At 36.8% G+C, this 24,498-nt stretch overlaps 1 long non-coding RNA gene across 1 annotated transcript; it reads right to left on the bottom strand.

Annotated features, from left to right (window-relative positions):
• Positions 1-4,224: 4,224 nt before the first annotated feature.
• LOC126962181 (uncharacterized) lies at positions 4,225-23,167 on the bottom strand. Its single transcript, XR_007728612.1, has 4 exons — positions 23,075-23,167; positions 19,938-20,054; positions 4,648-4,779; positions 4,225-4,300 (listed from the first exon to the last, which is right to left on the bottom strand). It is a non-coding gene; the product is annotated as an uncharacterized LOC126962181 (long non-coding RNA).
• Positions 23,168-24,498: the final 1,331 nt, after the last annotated feature.

The following is a 24,498-nucleotide window of genomic DNA, read 5'->3' as shown; positions in this document are numbered from 1 at the left end:
ATTTCTACATGGCTGTCCCCAATCTAAGGACAAAAACAGTTTCCCCTCGAGTCTTTGAGTCTTCATTTTTGAAGGCTTCCATGTCACAAAAAAACTTTGATTAAATAAATTGATGTTTTTCTCTTGTAAACTTGTCTTTTGTTATAGGAGTATCAGCCGTGACCCTTATGACAGGTGAGGAAAGGTATCACACGCTTTCTGTCCCTACAAGTCAAATGAAGATCTAAAACATTTTCAGCACTTCAGATGTTTTCCTGGTGCCCTATCATGGATAGTAACATTCCCTAACCCCTACAAATAAGTGAATAAGACAGAGACCATGTCCTAGCTTTCATGGAACTTATGGTCTACTGAGGAATACAAATTGTTTACTTAAGTAAACAATTACACAAACAATTGTTTATTAATAATTGATATTACTATTACAGTGGAAAACTCAAAGTATGAAAAGAGAAATGTAATTTAGATTGGTGAACCTGAGAAAGTACAAACCTGAAGAAGTAATCTTTAATGTGAAGAATGAGTAGGAATTAGTTAGGTAAAGCGAATAGGGAGGAAAGAGCATCCCAAGGAGAGTAAACAGTATGTGGCTCGAGTAGGAAAAAAGCTTCAAGGAAATAAAAAATAAAAATAGTGTTGGTAAGCAGAAAAGAGGTAATGCAGGAAACTGGAGGAACAGACAGGAGCCAGTCCCTGCAGGGTCTTATAAACTGGTTAAGGATGTGTGTTTTAATCTAATTGTAATGGAAAACTACTCCATGGCTTGAAAGGAAAGTGCTTTTTTAAATGATCATTGTGGACCACTGTGAAGATAATGCGTTGTTAAGAAGACAGAATTGAAGTTGGGAGCCACTTTTAGGCTATTGTAAGAGACGATGATGACTTGGACCATAAAAGTGGCTTTGAAACAAAAATACATGGGAAATTAAAGACGCGGTTTGAAAGGTGCATCCACTGGATTCAATGGCTGATAGGATGAGAAGAGTAAGTGTAAAGAAGATTCCAGATTAATATAAAAGAAAAGCTCTAAAGGATATACATCAAACTGCTAGTAGTTAGCTCTGATTTGGGTTTGGGTGAGGGGGAAAGATGAAGACGACTTTCACATTTTATTCTGTATAGTCCAAATGAAAATGGTGATGATAGTGGTGGTGGTGGCATTAGTAGTAATAGTACTAGTAGCAGCACTAATAATAATGCTAGTAGTAATAGTTTAGAGTTATTAAATGATCTTGCATTATCATCTTTAATTTATTACATTGTTTAATAGAAATAACATAAAAGATCATTTATTTGATTTTATAAACCAAAAAGCATCTGAGGCTCCTCTCAGTTTAGAAGTTTGTTTTGCCAAGTTTAAGGATGGGCCCATGAACAGCCTCAGAAGGTCCTGAGAAGGTTGGGTCACAGCTTGATTTTATACATTTTAGGTGGGCAGAAGTTACAGACAGGTATCAATCAATATATGTTGGGCAGAAGTTACAGACAGGTATCAATCAATATATGTTGGTGTATATTGGTTCAGCCTGGAGGGGCAGGACATCTCAAAGCAGGAATGGGAGGGAAGGGGGTGTTCCAGGTCATAGATGGATTCAAAGATTTCCTGATTGGCAAATCTTTGAAAGAGTTGCTTTGCCTGAAGAATTGAAATCAGCAGAAAGAGATACTTGGGTTAAGATAAGGGGGGTTGTAGAAATCAAGGTTCTTTTTTTTTTTTTTTAATTTATTTATTATTATTATACTTTAAGTTGTAGGGTACATGTGCATAACGTGCAGGTTTGTTACATATGTATACTTGTGCCATGTTGGTGTGCTGCACCCATCAACTCGTCATTTACATCAGGTATAACTCCCAATGCAATCCCTCCCCCCTCTCCCCTCCCCATGATAGGCCCCGGTGTGTGATGTTCCCCTTCCTGAGTCCAAGTGATCTCATTGTTCAGTTCCCACCTATGAGTGAGAACATGCGGTGTTTGGTTTTCTGTTCTTGTGATAGTTTGCTAAGAATGATGGTTTCCAGCTGCATCCATGTCCCTACAAAGGACACAAACTCATCCTTTTTTATGGCTGCATAGTATTCCATGGTGTATATGTGCCACATTTTCTTAATCCAATCTGTCACTGATGGACATTTGGGTTGATTCCAAGTCTTTGCTATTGTGAATAGTGCTGCAATAAACATACGTGTGCATGTGTCTTTATAGCAGCATAATTTATAATCCTTTGGGTATATACCCAGTAATGGGATGGCTGGGTCATATGGTACATCTAGTTCTAGATCCTTGAGGAATCGCCATACTGTTTTCCATAATGGTTGAACTAGTTTACAATCCCACCAACAGTGTAAAAGTGTTCCTATTTCTCCACATCCTCTCCAGCACCTGTTATTTCCTGACTTTTTAATGATCGCCATTCTAACTGGTGTGAGATGGTATCTCATTGTGGTTTTGATTTGCATTTCTCTGATGGCCAGTGATGATGAGCATTTTTTCATGTGTCTGTTGGCTGTATGAATGTCTTCTTTTGAGAAATGTCTGTTCATATCCTTTGCCCACTTTTTGATGGGGTTGTTTGTTTTTTTCTTGTAAATTTCTTTGAGTTCTTTGTAGGTTCTGGATATTAGCCCTTTGTCAGATGTGTAGATTGCAAAAATTTTCTCCCATTCTGTAGGTTGCCTGTTCACTCTGATGGTAGTTTCTTTTGCTGTGCAGAAGCTCTTTAGTTTAATGAGATCCCATTTGTCAATTTTGGCTTTTGCTGCTGTTGCTTTTGGTGTTTTAGACATGAAGTCTTTGCCCATGCCTATGTCCTGAATGGTACTACCTAGGTTTTCCTCTAGGATTTTTATGGTATTAGGTCTAACATTTAAGTCTCTAATCCATCTTGAATTAATTTTCGTATAAGGAGTAAGGAAAGGATCCAGTTTCAGCTTTCTACTTATGGCTAGCCAATTTTCCCAGCACCATTTATTAGAAATCAAGGTTCTTATTATGTAGATGAAACCTCCAGCTATTCGGCTTCAGAGACATAGATGGTAAATTTCTTATTAGTGAACCTTAAAGGGTGCTCCACTCTCCTGATTCTGACAGCTTTGAAGGACCTTTTAAAAATACGTCAAAGAAATATATTTTGGGGTAACATACTTTGATTCTTTTCAGGGCCTGTCATCTGTCATGTGATGTTTTACTAGTCAGGATGGAATTTGGTGTCATTGCTACAAAGAGTCTGTTTCATCAGTCTTAAGATTTCTTTTGTAATGTCAATGCTGGTAGGTCCCGGTGCCTGAATTCCCAAGGGAGGAGAGTATAATGTGGCATGTCTGACCTCCACTTTCCATCATGGCCTAAACTAGTTTTTCAGGTTAACTTTGGAATACCCTTGGCCAAGAAGAGGGGTCCATTCAGTCAGTTGGCAGGGCTTAGAATTTTATTTTTGGTTTATATTCTCATAAAATACTTGTTATTCTATAAATGAAATATAATTCAAATTAAAAGGCAAAAATAAACTGGAAACAATATTCCAATAAGTATCACAATGGATTGAGATCATTTCTATATAAAAAGCTCATACGAATTATTAAGGTTTGTAAGAAGATTTCCATACAAATCAGCGATTCACAAAGGAAGAAATAGTAGTATTCAATAGACATGGCAATCAAGAAAATGGGAGTACAATCCCCTTTCTGTTCCTGTCAAATTAGCAGAGATTAAAGAAGAATCTGCAGGGGGTGGGGTGGGGAGGAGGAACCCATGAGACAGGCCATCTCAAGCATTAATGTTGTGAGTTAAATTGTTGTGGTCTCGTAGTTAGGTGATATAAAAATTGTAACTATGTCATTACCATTTTTATAACCTTTGACTTGAACTTCTACCTTAGGGATTCTATTCTAAAGAAATGAGTATAAATGTGAAGAAACGTGTATACCCAAAGGCATTCCTTACAGCCATTATTCATAACACAATACTGGAAATAATAAAATGCACAATGGTAAATGGTCAGGGTAATTATAGCATATTCTTGACTCTTGTAAAATCATTTAAATGTACATGGAGAAATGTTTAGGCTCTAATTTTAAGTTAAAGCATGTTTTTACATCTTCTTGGCCCAGCATCCCTCTATGCCCTCACCTGTGCCAGCCATACATAACCCTAGTATCAGAAACCAGATTTTATCCCAATCTAGCCAAAATTAGGCCATCTGTGGCAGGCCCATTTACATACCTGCCTATGGGATCCTGTCTTTCACTCAGAGCTCCAGCCACTCCATTTAAAACAGATGCTATTCACTCTGTTGGGGCAACCTGCAAAAGAACTCAGGTATATGGGGATTACTGAAATCAGTGACTCTCTATATGTCATAAGAAACACATTTCAGAAGAAATAAATTATAAACTTGGAGCTGTGAGATAAGCTGAAAATCTATTTAAAATAAAGAGTGACGCTATGTGCTGAATATAGATAGAAGAGAACAACAGCCTGTATGAAGGTTAACAAAAAGGAAAGCTGAGAATCCGTACTTCCCAGTGTAACCAGTACTCCGCCCTGTAGGTAACAGGCACTCAAAATTTATTTGTTATTGATGATGTTTTAAGATAGTTTGTCTTCCCACTAGAAGCCAAAGTATTTGAAGACTAACTTGCTGACTTACTTGCTTGTGTAGACACTTGCATAGCTGGAACAGTGTTTACATCCAAGATGTACTTATTTCATTCCCGAAACAACCAGCCTTGAGAGACGTACACTGAAAAAGTATAGACTGAATAACCTCTGGGGAATGGAACTGGGAAAAGATAACAGAAGAGAGTCCTCTGTTTATTTATTCATATACTTCACTTTTTACATCATAATTTCGTATTATTTTTGACCCTTTTTTACAATTGATGTGTATTTTATTAAAACTAAATATGTAAAAGCATATTACTATGTTTTACCTTATCTTCCATTGTTTTAATTATACAGGTATCAGAGGAATATAGTATATATGTCGTATATCTATATATTACTCATCTTCAAATCCAGGATAAGAAATAGCTACTCAAAGCAAACCCAAGATGAAAGTAATGCTGTTAGTGATGGTGGCAGCAGTTATAATAGCAGTAATAACAGTAGTAGAAGTAGTATTAGTAGCTAGTAATAGTAGTGCCTTATGTATGTTTGGTCAACCCTTGTGGTTTTCATTGACCTTACATTATTTCCTTCGTCCTATCAAACAGCACTGTGAAGCCATTGTGAAATCATTCCCATTTAACTAAAGGGAGAAGTGAGACTCAAAGTATTTGCCTAACAAATGACACACAGATAATGAATGGTAGAACCAAAACAAAATTTTGCAATTTGATTCTTAAACTGGTTTCAGTTTCACTATTTTTCCAGGCACTTGCATACACAATTATCCCAAGTGGATCCACATACAATTTGGCTCTCCAAATATTAGGGCCACTGGTACATTATAATTTTAAGGGTGTTGTGCTTTTTATGAAAAAAAAAAATGTAATCCGAGAATGAGCTTAACAATAAGAGTAATAACACTAGGATCTTCTGATTTTTATTTGTCTCACATTAACGACCATTTTCCTAGTGTAGGTAAAACTAGAAAGGTGTAAAAATAAAATTCAGTGTGTCCCTGGAACATACAATTTTGAAGTTGTTCTGAGTAGGAAATAATGTTCTACAATGGCTGAAAATGAAAATCGCCTTGCAAGGTTATCTGGATTTTGAAAATCTGCATTGTGAATCCTAAGCTTAATGTAAACTTTGTGTGAGTTACCACCTTATAGCAACTTGTGTTAACAAATGCCATCCCTAAATCCTATCATTTGATGACAATTAAGAAGTCTTATAAAAATCCTTTTCCTGAGCAACTCACTTCCTGCCAAAGAAACTGTAAATCTTCACTTTAAACTACAACATCTGCTGAGGCATGAGTGTCAGGTGGCCATTTTTAAATTGTGAATTTTAGCATCCATGCAGTCTGTCGGTTTGTTATTTTCACGTTGCTGTGAGTCACTTCTGAACTGTCATTTCCTCTTTTACATTCCTAAAGCTTTGCCATAGTCAGATACTCACTGGAATATCTAATACTCTGTTGTTACTGTAGTGGCCAAGCCCTCTTTTCCGTGTTATGGTAACTCATCCATATCATCAACACTACCAGTTCTGCCATCATCACCCCCATCTCTGTCATCATCACCCAAGAGACATTTACCCTATATCTCCTCGGGCACACACTCTGTATAAGACCTGATTCCTTTTTTCCAAAGGTACCATCCCTCTTCACTGAATTCCCAAAATTTTATTCTTCTCTGAAGTATTTCAATGGCAGGTATACATTTATTTTGTTGCATCAGTGGGATCTTCTTGCCATTTAGATTCTTATCTTTTTTTCTATCATCCTATCTCAAGATAATAGGAAAAGATGAAACTGATGCTGCTGCTAATTTTGAAGTCTTAACATTTTGTAGTAAGTATTTTCTGGGACTAAACAAGTGTACTATGCATTCAATTTGACAAGAAAGATGAGAAAGTTAAGTATCAATAGAGAATACCTTGAAGAAGAATTCTTAAGCATCCAAGAATAATTTCCATCATAAATCCTTTCAGAAGGGAAAACAGGAGCTGAGAAAAACATCCCCCTCTTTAACTTATCCATATATAGTGGTTTGGGTGTTACATTTTCTTATGAGTCAGCATTTTTGTGGGAATTCACTATGTACCAAGAAGACTTTTAAGCATTTTACATACAATATCTTGTATAAATGTCACAATAACTTTAAAGGTAGCTATTATTATATACATTTTCTAGAGGAGAAAACAAAGGCTTAGAGAACTTGAATGATTTTTCCAAACTAAATAGCTAATAAGAAGCAAGAGCCAAGGCTTAAACAAAGATCTTTCTCTAGATAAAGTCCAAACATTTGGTCAAGTATGGAAAAAGTTTCTACTAGATTTTACTAGGTTCAATAAATCTATATTGTGTTAGAGCCAATAAAAATTATTGTGGGATATATTGCCTAATCTTGGTTTAGTTATTTCATTCATTATACCTGCCTTAAGCACCTATTATGTATTGGACACCATGTAGTATAAGCTCCAACATTCTGGACACAGAATGGAAAAAAAATACAGAAAGGAAAGTATTTAAGATGAATTATAAGGCAGTTAAAGTTACAAATTATGGGACAAAAATAAATAACTGGTTATGCATAAATATAATGGGAATGATATAGGGATTGCAGCAGATTATAAGTTACATATCAGTCAGAAATGCAATGCTGTTTGAAAATAACACAAAGACATAAAATATAACTGCAAATAATGTTCTCTTCATATTTAGCTTTGGCTAAATGGTTATGAGGACAAGTTATTCCAGAGCAACCATGTAATAAGCAAGCTATGGGAAACTTGAAGAATGTCCATAGTTCTACAGTGAAAATAATTAAAAAGTAAGAAGAAAAGAAATCTTTAAACAAATACTTTAGGATTTGTGGTTATTTTGTCTAACGAAAGCAAAAACATGAACAAGGAGAGCCTTAATAACTATTTCAACATACAGAGAACTTTTCAGAGGATGGGAAAAAGTTGTTCCATTTTTCCATCGGAGAGAGAACAAAAGAAATGTATGTTCCTCAGAGGATGATACCATAAACATGTTCAGAAAGCGACATCCTAATTCTCCTCTTGGGACTTGTAAGTAGATGGAAACAAAAACTTTAAGATGATCAGAGGACAAAAGTTTCTCTTCTCACCCTTTCCCTGACACACATGCAACCAGGGTGTGCCTACTCAACAATCGACGACATACACAACTGTGCAACATAAATGGTGTTACCTTTACTGAAAGATGATACAACATATAGGTCTGAAACTCATTTGGTTGTCTACATATTTTATAAAACTGAACTTTTTACCAAAATCAAAAAAAATTCAGATAATAATTTAAATTGCTTCTCTAATTTTTTAAAGATCAAAACATGAGGTGACCTGATCCCCATTCTTAGTGGGTTGAAGGTATGTACTTCATCTCACATTAAATAGTACACATGCCCTCCATTTATCTGAGTCTCCGACATTTCCTATAATATGCATACCTGACCTATTTCATTCATTCAAGTTACCTCGTTAATCTCTTTAGACTTTTGATACTGCGACTACTGGCATGAGTTAAAGAAGGACCATTGGATGACTTCACTAAACCTATTTAGTGTACACAGTTTCTCATATGGAGCCCTCTTCTTAACATTTTATTTAGAACTAGGCAACCAAATTCTGGCTGGTATGGAGTGCCTGAGCAGTAGTGCACAAAGAGTAGACAAAGAAGAATAAACACCCCATGGTCTTCCAAAAGTATTCTATGGAGCTAGGTTTCTCCAGGGGCGATTGGTACAATGTGCCAGGAGCCACTCCAATCTTCAAAAGACTGTGGCAGCTGATCTCTTGGATAATTAGTTTTATTCAATGAGGAGTAACTTAAAACATGATTTTCATATTAAAGCATTATCATATGCAAAATTCAAAAACATAAGATAAAGTATGAAAGTTCAAAAACATTTTGTCATTTGTAACAGAGAACCAAGGTTTGCATACTTTTGCATACTTTTGGTGGGTATGTTGCCGGCAATGTTTGAGGAGCATTACTAGATTTCCACCAACTCTAAATTATTGCTAAGTTATATCTCTTGTGACCTAAACCTCTCCTGAATCTCTTCTTGGAAGCCTTACAAGCACAAGGGTATGTGTCCAATGAACAAGTAAATCCTAATTAAGATTATTCCCACCAAAATTAAGCAACTCTTCATTTGAGATGTTGTTTTTTAAATGATCTCCAACACACTAATTCAGCCTAATGCCTTCGGTTATGGACACATATCTGGAGTCAGATTGCCTGGGCTCTCTATCACTCAATAGTTGTATGACCTTGAATGAGTAACTTAAGTGCCATGGGCTCCAATGTCTTCATAGGTTCTTCATAATATTGTTAAGAGGTTTAAATGTGTCAACATTTGCAAGGCATCTAGAATAATATGTGATAAACAGCAAGTGGTACAAATCTTCCTATAGGGAATGCTAAGTTTTTTTCTAAAGCTTTGTTTTCAGGTGGAAGAAATATGGCTATTCACATAATAAGCTTTTTAAACTTATCCTGAGGTGATAATCTTGGGTAGAATATATCTATCAACCAACCCTCTAGTGATCCAACCTTCAGTTTAGCATTAAAGGGAAAGGAAAGTACTGAAAAATAAGGACCAACTCTCAACAACTATTTAAGTGTGTTTTGACATCTCAAAAAGCAGTAGCAAAACAAAGAGAAAGCAAGAAAGAAAAGAAAGAGAGAGAGAGAGAGAGAGACAGAGGGATGGAGGGAGGGAGGGAGAGAGGGAGGGAGGAGGGAAGGAAGGAAGGATGGAAGGAAGGAAGGAGAAGGGAAGGGAAGGAAGGAGAAGGGAAGGGAAGGAAGGAAGGAAAAGAAAGAAAGGAAAAAGAAGAAAGAAAGAAGGAAAGAAAGAGAAAGAAAGAAAGGAAAGAGAAAGAAAGAAAAGAAGGAAAGGAGAGAGAGAGAGAAAAAGAAAGAAAGAAAGAAAGAAAGAAAGAAAGAAAGAAAGAAAGAAAGAAAGAAAGAAAGAAAGAAAGAAAGAAAGAAAGAAAGAAAGAAAGGAGGGAGAGAGGGAGGGAGGGAGAGGGAGAAAGGGAGAGGGAGGGGGAGAGAGGAAGGAAGGAAGGGAGAGAAAGGAAGGAAGGAAGGAAGGAAGGAAGGAAGGAAGGAAGGAGAAGGGAAGGGAAGGAAGGAAGGAAAAGAAAGAAAGAAGAAAGAAAGAGAAGGAAAGAAAGAAAGAAAAAAGAAAGAAAGAGAAGGAAAGAAAAAGAAAGGAAGAAAGGAAGGAAGAAAGAAAGAAGAAAGAAAGAAAGAAAGAAAGAAAGAAAGAAAGAAAGAAAGAAAGAAAGAAAGAAAGAGAGAGAAAGAGAAGGGAGGGAGGGGGAGAGAGGGAGAGGGAGGGAGGAGGGGGAGAGAGGGAGAGGTAGGGAGGAAGGATGGAAGGGAGGGAGGAAGGAAGGAAGGGAGGGAAAGGAAGGAAGAAGGAAGGAAGAAAGGAAGAAAGGAAGGAAGGAAGGAAGGAAGGAAGGAAGGAAGGAAGGAAGGAAGGAAGGAAGGAAGGAAGGGGCTAGAGAAAGAAAGAAAATTGGGACAAACAGAAGCCCTGTCAAATAGTATTTATTTCAGAAATGTGAAAGACTTGATCTCTAAATTTTATTTTGAAGAATCACATTTTAAGTAAAAGTACAAACATTTAATGCTGTATTATACTCAGTAGCATTTAAAGGAGACTAATTGTATTTATTTGTGAATATTGTCTTTTACTTCTGTTTTTTGTTTTTGTCTGAAATATTTTTAAAGCACAGGGTCTATTCCAAATACCTTATCCAAAAGGTTAACAACACCAAATTAGATGATGGAAGCTTATTCAAGGAGTAAGGACCCATGGTTTTTGTGCTATTATAACATATTCCATAATTAAAAGGCAGTAAAAACCTGGCGATCTCAGGTTTTTCTGATTAGCCTTCCCCAGTAGTTCACAAACATTTTGGTCTCAGGACCACTTTACAGTCTTAAAAACTATTAAGAATCCCAAAGAGCTTTTATTTATGTAGATTAACCCAATAAACATTTACCTAATTAGAAAATTTTTAACAGAGGAAAAATTTTAAATATTTCTACTTTAATGCTATTAAAAATAACATTAAACCAAATGCATGCTAAAATAAATGAAATAGTTTTATGACAAAATAACTATGCTTTCCAAGGCCCAAAAAGAAGTCATTTTTGACAAGAGTGGCATTGTTTCACATTTTTGTTAATTCCCTAATGCCTGATTTCAGAGAAGTTGAGTTCTCATATCAGCTACTGCACTCAATCTGTTGCAATATATGTTTAGGTTGAAGTATGTGAAGACAATCTGGCCCGCACAGATACGTATTTTGGAATGAGAAGAGTACTTTACTCATTTTGTAAGATAATTGTGGATACCCTTCTTTGGAACTAAACTTGGAAAGAGACAGTTGCTTAAAGTTTAGTTGCAATATGGAATCTGGAACCACATCAATGAATTTTTGGTACATATTGTAGAGATGTCTATGTGTCTGTCTTGCACTTCCAATGGATTTTTCACCTATAAATATCTTTGCAACATTGTGCATTGGCCATTTGGAAAATTTGACTCACTGAACGATGTAAATCATCCAAATGATTACACAGCAATTTTAAAATTGCATTTATTAATATACCATCAATCTTAACACCAAAGCTTTTCAGAATTGAGATGCCATCACAATCCTGGGGACATATTTTGCAAAGTTCTAATGTTTGCTGGAAAGTTCTAATGTTATTGTTAAGAATGAAAACTATCATTTTTTGAAGTAGGAGACTCATTCATTTATTTTTAATAAAACATCCAAATACCAAAGTCAGAATGGCCATAATCTGTCAGTCATTCTCTCAAATAATAAATGTGTTCAATGAAAAAGTGGCTACTTGGGCTTGTAACTCAATTTCACAAGTGTTTTTCCTCTTGACAACCATCATCCAGCAGAATGTTTTATACATAATTCCCATTTCACTACACAGGACGTTAAAAATATCTAATAAAATTCAAGATTGGGATTAATGAATTAACAGTGTTTTCTGCTTCATTGGGTACATTTTTTAACAAAACTGACATTTCTTGTTTTCTTCCTTTTTTTAATAAAGTGAGGGCATGTTAGTGATGAAACTATCACTACTGTTCAAGCTGCCAGTAGTTTGACTTATCATTGCTTTTGTACAATCACTACATGTCAGTGTGGGAAAAAGAATAAAATAACATGATAATATTCTTATGAAAACAGTTTTTGCCTCATGGACCCCTTGAAAACCTATCAGGTTAACTGCAGACCACAGTTTGAGGCTTTTAATGTATCCTAGAGGAAATCCTTCTTTGTATTAGTGTGGGGTATACATTGTCGTTGAAATTTGATTGATAACCCCCCTTTGTACCTCTCTTCTGTCATCATCTTGAATCACAACTTGCATTTTTTATTACTATGGTTATCTTTTCACATGCTGGGCTTGGCTACCCCACAGATAATACAGCGCCTTGTTACCCAAAATGTGGTCCATGGACCACTAGCATCGGTGTCACCTAGGAGCTTCTAAACATGCAGAAACTCAGGCCTCCTCCCAGTACTACGGAAACACAAACTGCAATTTTTTTTTTTTGGAGACAGAGTCTGGCTGTGTCGCCCAGGTTGGAGTGCGGTGGCCGGATCTCAGCTCACTGCAAGCTCCGCCTCCCGGGTTCACACCATTCTCCTGCGTCAGCCTCCCGAGAAGCTGGGACTATAGGCGCCCGCCACCACGCCGGGCTAATTTTTTGCATTCTTAGTGGAGACGAGATTTCATCGTGTTAGCCAGGATGGTCTCGATCTCCTGACCTCGTGATCCGCCCACCTCAGCCTCCCAAAGTGCTGGGATCACAGGCGTGAGCTACCGCGCCCGGCCCACAAGCTGCATTTTAATAACACCCTCTGGTGATTTGTACGCTTGTGTGATGGAGATCAGTTATATTTGCCTAACTGTTGTTCTCTGCTTCAGGAAATCTGTCATTTCTCTATTTCAGGAAATGCTCTGACTCCAACACACGAGATTGGCTGCATTTTCCCTGATACAGAAGTGGATGTATAACTAAGTTAAGCTATTTAGAGTATGCTGTCCCTGTAAACAGAGTAATTTGTCCATTGCTGGGCATGTGTAAGCAAGACCAATCAGAGTCCTTTTTTTCAGAATAATATGGGTGGTGGGAGAAAGGAAATGCTCCTTTCTCTGGGATTATTAGCTGTATGGATAATGCAAATCCAAAAATTGCTGCTGGCCATCTTTGCTGCAGCATGAAGGAAAGTTCTCTGAAGTGATTCCAGAAAAGAGGAGGACAGAAGTCAGAGAGAGAGAGAGAGAGATCCTTGATGACATCAAATGAGCCTCTGGATCCAGCTCTGCCTGAAGTCATCTGCCCCATGATTTTCAGTAACGTGAATCAACATATTCTGCTTTTCCAGTTAATGTTAGTTTGAATTGGCTTTCCGTTCCGTGCAACCAAAAGAGTTTTGATAGAAGACGAAAAACTCCATAGGGACATATGCATCATTTATATTCTTTGTAATCTTCAAAATATCTGGCAAGTGCCTTAAATTTAATGATCACCGTTGTTCACCATCTCAGCTCATTTTATCAAGCCCCTTATTTTATACATTTCTAATATGCATATTGGAATATGTCAACCCTGGCTTAAATGCTTCAGCTCTTCCTCACCATGGAGGTGTACAGTGCTGTTTAAAATGTCCTTCACAGTATAGCTATACCCACCTTCACAGGCTTATCTGTCAATTCCTTTCTACTGGTGCCATTCACCTCATTTACTGGATTTCAGAGGAGCCCTAGCATTTCTTGACACCAAGCATTTACATATGCTGTTCCCAATATACCTTGGCTATCTAACTGATGAACTCCTACGTGATCTTAAGGAGCGTTTTCAAAGATCACCTTCTTTGTAAAGGTTTTCTTAATGCCCACTTATTTTCCTCCCTGAGATTATACTCCTTCTGTGTTCTTTATCAAGCCTTTACAAACTATATTAAATTTCTTGGACATTTCTCAGTGTTGCCTGTAAGATTATGAACCTGTTAAATTCAGAGACATCTTTCATCCCTGTATTCTCAGATTTGATATAGAAACCTGACACTTACCATGAGCCCTTTAAATGTTTATTAAAAGCAAAAATAACTAAAAATGACAAAAGGATTTTAGTCTTTACTCCCGGGCTCTGCCATTTATTTACTCTGTGACCTGGGTCAAATAATTCATGCTACTGAAATACTGTATTTCTTCCTCTATAAAATTAGGATAATATTGTCCACCTTGCCTGGTATGATAATTCTATGGAACTACAGGCAGTAAAACAGTCTCCCCTCAAAGATGTCTATGCCTTAATCTCTGGCACCTGCTAATATATTGTGTTACATGACAAAAGGGGTTGCAGACATAATGAAATTTACAGATCTTGATGTGGTGAGATTATTTTGTATTATCAGGCAGGGTTCAGTCTAATCACATGAGCTCTTAAAAAAGATGTTTTTTTCCAGGCAGAGAGCAGAGGAGAGATGAGGCAAAAGGGAATATTAGAAAGATTCAAAGCTTGAAAAGGATTTGATCCACTATGAGGCCATTAATGAAGGAATGCAGGCTGCCTGTAACAGTTGAAAATCACCCCAGCCAATACTCAGCAAGGAAGTGGAGACCATAGTCCTCTAACTGCCTGGAACTGAATTCTGCCAACAATGTGAATGAGATGGGAAGTGAAGACCCTCCCAGAGCCTCCAGAAAGGAAGAGAGCCCTGCATACACCTTGATTTCAGCCTTCTGAAACTTGGAGCAGAGAGCCAGCTGAGCCAACCTGAACCTGGGCTTTTAACCTACAAAACTGTGAAATAATAGATAGTGATTGTTTTAAGCTACTAAATTTATGATAGTTTTGTTAGGGCAGCAATAGAAAACTAATACATATGTAATATAGCATTTTATAAACTAAAATGTCAGGCAAATATGTGCTCTTAAAGTTTGATATTGCTATCTATTAGAGATGTTGGGTTAAAGAATATATTGAACCAATGTTGTATTTATTATAAGAAAGATAAGGGTGGGAGATGGAAAAATGATGTTAAACTCATGAATTTAGCTTGCTTTGCAAATGTTTAACTTTGAGGTTGCTTCTTTCCAGATCCCTGGAGATTTGGCCTTTCGGCATACAGAGAGGTTTTATTAAAGCTCAAGTCCCTTGTAAAAGCTTTTAATAGCTTTCTTAAAAAAATCATCTAAACTCTCTGTTCTGTGCTATTCCTCTAAATGCAAGAAAGCACAAAGATACTAAAGAAACACAGAGACAAAATTAAATCAGGGGCTCTCCTAGCTCCTCCATTATTCAAAGCACTTAGTGGACTATAAATGATTTAGAAGTGATACAACTAGACTTTTCACAGTAAATAGTTTTCATTTTCCTGATTGGTAATCAGGAGAAAGAAGATTCCATATTCCCATCAACAGAGATTTAGAATTATCTTTTGCCAAAAATGAAAGAGCTCTTTCTTCCTGTATAGTCTATTTAAAAAAACACACACACACACACACACACACACACACACACACACACACACAAAGGTGAATCAAAAAGAAATAAAAGAGATTACAACTTTATTACTGCCCTTATTGGACACTTATAGCAGCAGGCTAGCAGGCACTGCACAGAATATAGAAATGAGACACTAAGTACATGATCTATAATGAAAATGAAGCTAATCAGAATCTAATATTACTACAAGGTTGAAATGAAAGCTATGATATTTCTTATAACTGCACTTGGCACTTAGAGAAATTGAGACTCACAACATGCTTCATAAACATTAATTAATTATGCTGGGCTTACATTTAATTCTTCCAGTGGATAGAATGTATGTACAGAAGATGAAAGAGTCAGCCATAACCTGGTGCTCATTGAATTCTGGATTGTAGGATCAGCTAATAATAATCACAATAGTAGTTGACATTTGCAATCTTCAGAACACCCTGTAAGCATTTATTAATCAACCATTGCACCATCTCAAGGGAAAGATAAATATTATTCTTCTCATTTATAACCTATAAAGTTGTGGCTTCAAGTGGAACAGCTTTGCCCAAGATTCCCCCATAAAACCCCAAGTGGAGATTAGAGAATTAGAATCACTGTATATACATACCATAAATGTTCAATACCACATTATGAGAGAAGTCTTAAAACAGTGAAATTTATAGACAACTTTGATTACTACAGAGAAAGTCCTAGGGTACATCTAGCAAAGAGAAAAAAGGTTGACAAATTGGAAAGGAAAGTTGATGCACTCCCAGAGAATATCTACTCAAAGCATTTCCTTTGACTGCAACACATGTTTTTCTGATTCCTCCAGAACATTCAATTCTGGAATGGTCACTAAACAGGTTTAAGATGGGGGCAACAAAAATCCAGCCAAAAGGCCCACATAGGAACTCACAGATATATCTGACTGGTTCATATAGTGTTTTTATTTTTAATGAACATAAATAGGGTGCAGCCACACTTGTCCGTGCACCACTGGATGTGAGACAATGCATTTGTCACTCGTGGTTGTTAGTATATATAGACTATACTATTGAGAGATGCCTTGTACACCCAGAATCACCACCAGCTCAGAGCATATAATGCCTCCTTTCTTTCTACCATTCTCAAAACAAAAACTTGAGTGAGAGTACTAGAGGATCCCCAACCTACTGCCATTGTTGTGGTTTTTCTGTCTGTTCTTTGTCCTACCTCCTATTTTGCTTCCTTTCCAGCCCAAGTCTTTCCACCCTGTATCTGGCCTTTTTACTCCCAATTCAGAGCTTTCATACTGACATCTCCGTCTGCTTGGAAAGTTCTTATCTCTGTATCTCATACCCTTTTGACCTACAGAATTGTGTAGGCCCCAAATCTCTCAAATATGTATCTAATCAAATGCTGTTCCCACCTCCTGTGACCCCTTAACCTGCTTTATGTTTTTTCATAGTAATTATCACTCCTGAAATTACATTATATGTTTGTTTGTTTAGTTTTTCATCATCTGAATCTACCACTAGAACGTAAATTTCTTGAGTGCAGGCCTGTTTTCTTTTCTACGGAAGTACCTAGTCCAGAGCTTGCCACGGAAGAGGCATGTGGCAATATTAGTGAATCAATGAACTAATCATGCACATAATTCCATGTCAATACATATGTATGTCTTCATTATTATCTTAATAGCTGCACATTTCACTAATATCCACATTTATTTAAACAACATATTGTTTTTGGAAACTGAGGTTGTTTGCACTTTTTTCTTTTAAACTAGCATAACATGAGGACTATGACAGGGAGGGGAGAGTAGAAAGGAGGAAGGGATCAGGGTTAAAGACACAAACCTACCCTCTTTCTTGGTAATCAGGGGCTGCTCTGCTTCCTACAACCCAACTGATTTCTAGTGACTAGATCTCTTTTAAACCTGGGTTCCTGCAGCAGTTGGCCCCTGTCAGATGCCTTCTTGCACTTACTTGGTTGCCATGTCTAGCTGTCTAGGCTCCAGTTCCGGCTTAAAGACAATGAGGTACAGAACTAAGTGCATGAAGCATATCCTCTATTACTGTTAAGTCCCTTCCTACTCCTATTGATCAAAAGGGAAGGTGCTAAATGTGTTCTTCGTGTTCCCTTCGGTTTCATTCTGTGTCTTGGTCCTTTGGAGCTAATTGGAGTAGAGTATTACATACTATAATTGAGGATAGTGGGTTTTTGTTTTGTTTTGTTTTGTTTTTGAGAATGAGTCTCACTCTGTCACCCAGACTGGAGGGCAGTGTCTTGATCATTCACTGCAACCTCCGCCTCCCGGGTTCAAGTGATTCTCCTGCCTCAGCCTCCCAAGTAGCTGGGATTACAGGCGTGCACCACCATGCCTGGCTGATTTTTGTATTTTTAGTAGAGACGGGGTTTCACTATATTGGTCAGGCTGGTCTGGAACTCCTGACCTCAGGTGATCCGTCCGCCTTGGCCTCCCAAAGTGCTGGGATGACAGGTGTGAGACCTCGTGCCCGGTCTAGGATAGTGTATTGATGCAAGAGGTTTTGAGTGTCCAAATAATTATCTGCTGAATTTGCTGCTGAATTAGGAAATAATTAGGTATTAGGAAAGAATATCTAGAACTGTGATTTCAAATACACCTCTGGGAGGGGCTGGAGAAGTTAGGAGGCAGAGTGAGGGTGTTCACAAGTCAAATCAGTCAAATTATCTGGAAAATTCAGGGTGCTAAGTTTACAGAGTTACCCAATGCTCTATTCTTCCCCACTTTCTCATTTGCAGTATATAGACTCAGCCATAAGCATATGTAAGGCCTGTCCTAATTTCTACCCTCAGTTTCTTGACTGCAACTCACCATGGGAGTTAACTGACTAAAGGTTAACACTCAGACTGGGTCCATATTTCTCTGAGAATAGATTTTGATCTTCCATTGCTAAGAGACCTCCCCATTCCACAATGTATACTAACCTATAGCTCTGTTCTTCTTATAATTATAAAATGCGAGATGGCGGGGTCTATTTCCTAGAGGCAAACAGTATTAATCTGCATACCTGAAATGCTTTCTCAATATGTATTTTTTGTAAAAGCATCTGTAGGTTTTGTCATAAACACATAGTGTTTAAGGAAGCTAAATTAATTACATGCACTTTAATACTGAAAGTACAAAATAACAAACCTTACCTAGAATGCATATTTTATCTGTCTTGCTGAGAGGAAGGACAGGTGAAAGAAAAATGTGTACTTAAGTATGCATTTAATAGTGTGGATAGTGAGGGGCAAACGTGTGGATGAAAAATGAATGCTAAAGTCAGATATTTTTGAAATAAATGAAGTAGAAACATTTGTAGCTAAAATACAAGGATAATCTCAGCAACTACTGAAACAAATATCATCACTAATAATATATTTCTGGAGGCTCACAAAAAATATAATCAATTTTTCAGTTCATAAAATTTCAAAAAATTGAATTTACATTTGCTAAACCAATTAACAAATTCTAATTTACAGAGTGTTGATGCTTCTAATTGGCAGCCGTGCATTTTTATGAGTCTTCCTGTTAATCTCTTATGGTAATCAAACTCACAAATTTAAAATTCATTGGTGTTCTTGATACATGTAACTAGTTAAAATTCTTAATTAAATTAGGGTGACTAAAAGAAAAGTCGTTTTAAAAGTAAAATCATAAAGTGTTATGACTAATGCTGTACAAATTAGCATAGGGTAGGTTTGGGGAGAATCATTTGAAGACTTTGCAATTAGAAGCACCTGCTATTAGTGCACTTGTTAAACTTTTATCAATTAATCATTACTGTCTCAAATAGCAAGAAAAATTGAATGTTGTGAATATGAAGAGAGTGATTAATTGCAAGTGGTAAATTGCTGACTGGTTCCATTATTACCTGTGCTTTAAGAATTTTTAGAAGTAAATGTCTATTATCAGTTTTATGAATACATAAATTATACTAATGTGTTCAGTATTGGTTGCTTTTCTGTCTTACTTATTCTGTAATAATTGTTTTCTCAAAGTTATAAAGATGACTTGGAGAACATGGATTCTGTAATAGAATATTATTATGGCTTCATCAAAAACATTTAATGATTGAATTATTTAATCTTATTCTCTAAATACACTCTATCCATATTTTTTATTAAAAGGGGCACGGGAAGAGGCAACACTTGTTTTTCTGCGGTGTAGAAATCAATCCCTATTTGAAGTACAATTTAGGATTAAACAACATAGCACTCTGACTTCAAAATGTTAATTAATTCTCAATTTGGCCTGCTGTCTCAAACCTAAGCATTTAGATTGCAAAGGGCACTTTGGTTAAGACTCATTTTATTACAAGTTAAAATTGTGAAAAAAAAATTGATTTAGAAATGTGTTTCTAAATCAATGCAGTAATAGCAGGGTACCTAAAGTCTTTGCTCGAATGTACTTTTCATTATTCTAAGATTCACACAGGGATCTCTAATGGTCCCTGAAAATCCAGAGATTATCAAGAAATGTGACTTTAAGTACCATGAAATTGCTATAGCTATTTATCTTAGCCACTCATAGATAAAGTAATGTAACTATTAAGTGGAAACAGTTTCAAGTATAGGAAAGACTTCAGGTATATTTTATATTTCAGAAAATTATAGGACATAAGTTTAAATTAGGAAGAAGAGTAGGGGTGGTTGTGGGGGGAAGATGACCTATAAACCAAACCTTTACAAATACCAAATTCAACCAAAAAATAATATCAAAGGAGGATGTTCTTCTTACCTTCTGGAAAAAAATACCGCACATAGCATTGACTTCCACAGAAGCTTTGAGATCACAAATGTACCCTCATACTCGACTCTCTTATGTTGGCTTTAGGTCATGCGTTTTCTTGTCTGCCTAAGCCAAAAGAAGGAATTCACTAATTTACAACAGAACTATCCAGGCATCGAAAAAGAGGTGTAGATCAGGGATTCTCCATGGACATTCAGAGCCAGATCATTCTTTGTGGAGGGGGGCAGCTCTTTGTGGGGGAGAATGTTAGGCAGCATCCCTAGCTTCTATGCTAAGCTCCACAGGACTCCTACAGTTGTGATTTCCTCAAATGCCTCCAGACATTGTCAAAAATCCCTTGGTGGCAAAGTCATCCTGCACTGAGAACCACTAATCTCAATTGATCTAAAATTCTAGAAATTATTTATGTGGTATATCAGGTAGATTCAGATCCCAGTAATATCACCTTTCAAGTGTTGGCAACTATAATGCTTAATTCAGTTTCCCATTCTGCTACTCACTAACCCTGTGATTGTGGTTTTCATCACTAAACTTTAGTCTGTTCATTTATAAAATGGAGATAATAAGTTTCAAGTTAATAGGATTATTGTGGTCAATAAATAAGATACTGCATATAAACATATAACATAATGCCTAGCATATTATTAATCTTCAAAAAAGTTGATATTTTGGGTTGTTATTCGTCCAGTATCATTTTATAACAATGAAATCTGTGTCTAGATGTCTTCTCAAGTTGCACTAGAGAAAGTTTCCAACATAAACAATGATGATAACTTACATTTGTATAACACTTTAGAGAATCTAAACACTATTCCAGAGCTTATTTTTTATTTTCCTATCAACGTTTTTTTAGGACGATATGTCCAATAGTCTATTGAACATTGTCAAGAAATTCAAAAGAAATAAAAGTCTACTTTGGGCCTTCAAAGAACTTAAAACCTAGTCAGGTAAAATTATTCTTTACTCATAACGCCATTAAAGAAAAGTAGACAATGCTGTTCTACACGTATTTATTACATTGCAAACTCATTGTGAATTGTAATAGTGTCTTAGACACAAATTTAATTCCCCCACTGCTACTTTGCAAGTAGAAGGCAATCCATAAATATTGGTGGGATGAAGAAATGGAAGGAATGTCAGAATAAAAAACTGGCTTTTCTTCCAGGTTGTTCTCGACTTAATATATGGCCTTGCTGAAGTCACGTCTGGAAGTTGATCTCTCTCAGTAAATGGAGAAGGTAATAACGATGCCTAACACCTGACATTTGTATTGCCCCAAATAGTTTGTAAAGCATTTTCCTTTACATTATCATCTCTCATGATAATATATCATCAGCCCATTCTCCTTTGAGAGCTCAGCAATTTCATAGCTGCAGCTACATCATGGGTCTTGGCCCTGGAGTGTTTCTCAGCCTAGGATGTACCTCAGACCTTAAATGGACTTGACTCTATGAGAATATGCTTTAGTAACAACAGATCGATTTTATTATATGCAAGATGAAGTTATAAACATAAATATAAAACCCCTTAGGATCTTTATCTGATGGGGTAGAGCCCTAAGCATCAGTTTAGTCTTATGCTTTTACAGATATGGAGACGTGGTCCTTTGGTGAAGAGGATTTCCCAAGTTTTCTCTTGGTGGGTCACCAACCACATCAGAATTAGAAGCTGATGACTCTTTCATTGTGTCACAGTATGAATCATTACAAAAGACAGAGGATTTAAATTTAACTCAAATTAGTCAGGCTTCCTTTGGCTCTGTAAAATATTTCACTTGTAAGAGCATGTACATTTTTTAGTCTCTCATCTATAAACCCAATAAACTAATGAGCACGTAGTTTAGTTAGCCAATATGGAAAGAAGTAATGTAATGCAGCTGATGTCTCTTCAACAGCCATTTGCTTAGGAAGGTCCAAATGGAATTTTTTTCTCTTCAATTCCAACTTTAACATCTAATATACACTGAGGTAATTGTCTTAATTTTAGAGAAATCTTGCAACTATCATTAAGTGCAAATGAATTAAATATTTTCAAGCATTAAATGTACCCATCATGGATTTTATTTTCATTTACTCTCACTTAATTTATTTGGAGACCTAATTAATCATGCAACAAGCTCTATATACTACATGTGGACTGTAACTCTTCATGGATATAAACAATGAGGCTCGAACTCCTTTTGGATACAGCCATGTAAGAAATGGCTGACAAATATTGAGAATGTTGGCGGCTGCCTGCTGAGACTTTAAAGAGCCACCAACTATAATTTATGTACTTGGTCTGGTGAGCCATCTTCATACAATTTGAATGCTTGTCGAGTTCTTTATATAGAAAAGCTTTAATAATAAATGTGTAAAATGAGAGATGAGTAAGTCAACCAGCAGTAATTATATTCAAGGCTAGAATTAAGGGTCTTAGTTACGTAATCACTGGTGAACTATAAAGCAGAAATTAAACTTTCTTTGAACACTACCTGAAACTAGGGGCAATTCTAAAAGTTCTGTAAAGTTCTAAAGGACAGAGACCATATTTTATCAATTTCTGTACATATTAGCATGTAATGGTATTCACCAATTTTTTGTTAAACTGGCCCAACATTGTCTCTAGAACGTTAAATCACCTTCTAGTCCATTTCTAAATTTTAGGGATGGCATGGCTTTCAAGAAATCTTCTGTTTGCCCTACATACACAGCTCAGTTTGACCACTTGTGTTATTTATGTGGATGCTAACTGGTTGCTAAATTTACCTGTAAGATTTCTAGAAGCCAGGTTGGCTAATTCTTACGCAACCATTCTGCCTCCTGTTTTTGTTAAGCCAAGAAAAATATCCTATTTAAATACAAATTTCCAAATCTTAAACTGATGCTAACTCCAAATCTTAAACTCTAAATTAAGAGAAACATTCTTAAAAATACATGGACACTAGGGCCAATTGCTGTGAATGCCTCTGCAGCATCCATAAGAATTCATGAAAACCTGGACAGAGTGAAATCTTCATAGAATTTTGTAAATGATATCCGTTGTGGAGGCTCTTTTAATTTGTCAGATCCCATGATGGCCAGGAAAACATGGGCTAAGAAAACTTAAGGAGGAGAGATCTATTTTATCCCAGTTAATAGGTTTACCTTTCATACAAAAAGAACATGGCTGTGACTGGTGTTTTTCAATCCTTCTTCTATATCCCAAGGCTGATTAAGTTCATGACCAATAAATAGATGTCGCTTTCCCTGAAAGGTGATTTAAACAACTTTTGATGCCTTTGCCCTAATAACAATACTCATCATACCTAGAAACCTCTATCATGTCTCCTTGCAAGATTCCACTGAAAAAGAGGCTTGCTTTTTCCTACTAAAGCCCTGATATATTATTGTATAACCTGTGAGCCTGTACTTGCTTCAAGACTGGCACCCTCTGTTAGCCCTCCAGATGGAGACACTGAATATTCTTGCCGTCCCCTCTCAGCTCAACACCACTCCCCTGGGAAAAAGTCCTTCATCATTTTCCAGGTGTGGCTAACTCACCACTGTAAGTAACCAACCCAGAAGCCTGAAGTTTCGAAAATGAAAATTCGTGCTTAGAAATGTTCTCCACTGGTTTGCCAGGAGATTGGTTTGCCAGGTTCAAGATGAGCTCTCCACCAGGAGCAGGGTTCAGCGCTCCCTACATAGGAATACCACAGTTTCAGTGCTTTGCTCCTGACAGACTCATTGGCAGGTATTGCTTGAAATGTAAGGTTTCTTTTATGTCAGGAAGTTGTAAATCCCACAGTTAAGGAACTTGATGGTTAGTAACATAATTCCTGTACAAGAGACTTACATTTTAGAGCATCGATCTCTCTGGATTCATGGTGTTTCTTTATCTTTTGGGGTAAATATTTTTAGAGTATTGTCTACTCTTTCTCCTGGTTTTAGAGAACATTCTGGCAGCCAAATAAGTCACTAGTGAAGATGAGAGGGGAATCTCTTTTTTTTTTTTTCTTTTGAGATGGAATTTCGCTCTGTCACCAGGCTGGAGTGTAGTGGCACAATCTCGGCTCACAGAAACCACTGCCTCCCAGGTTCAAGCGATTCTCCTGCCTCAGCCTCCCAAGTAGCAGGGATTACAGGTGCGCGCCACCATGCCCCGCTAGTTTTTGGATTTTTAGTACAGATGCGGTTTCACCATGTTGGGCAGGATGGTCTCGAACTCTTGACCTCATGATCCACCTGCCTAGGCCTCCCAAAGTCCTGGTATTACAGGCATGAGCCACCATGCTCGACCGAGAGGAGGAATCTTAAAGGGTCCAGCTTTAAGCTGCCTCTCTCATAAAACCAGAACACCTTCTATTCAGTCCGAGTTTTTATCTGGTATGGTAGATGCAATGAATTTCCTTGTCATGGAAAATGGCATCCAGCTATATGAGTTATTTTCAATCTTGGCTGCATATTAGATTTACCTTGAGAGCTTTAAAAAATACCAATGCCCAGGCCCTACCCAAAAAATTCTTATGTAATTGATCTGGAGCAATGAAAACCCATTAGTGTTATTTTTTACTAACTCCCCAGGTGAT

The sequence above is a fragment of the Macaca thibetana genome, chromosome 9, assembly GCF_024542745.1.
Source record: "Macaca thibetana thibetana isolate TM-01 chromosome 9, ASM2454274v1, whole genome shotgun sequence".
In the NCBI taxonomy this organism is placed as follows: domain Eukaryota; kingdom Metazoa; phylum Chordata; class Mammalia; order Primates; family Cercopithecidae; genus Macaca; species Macaca thibetana.
The sequence above is the reverse complement of the archived record's forward strand: the minus strand, read 5'-3'. Positions and strand labels throughout refer to the sequence as shown.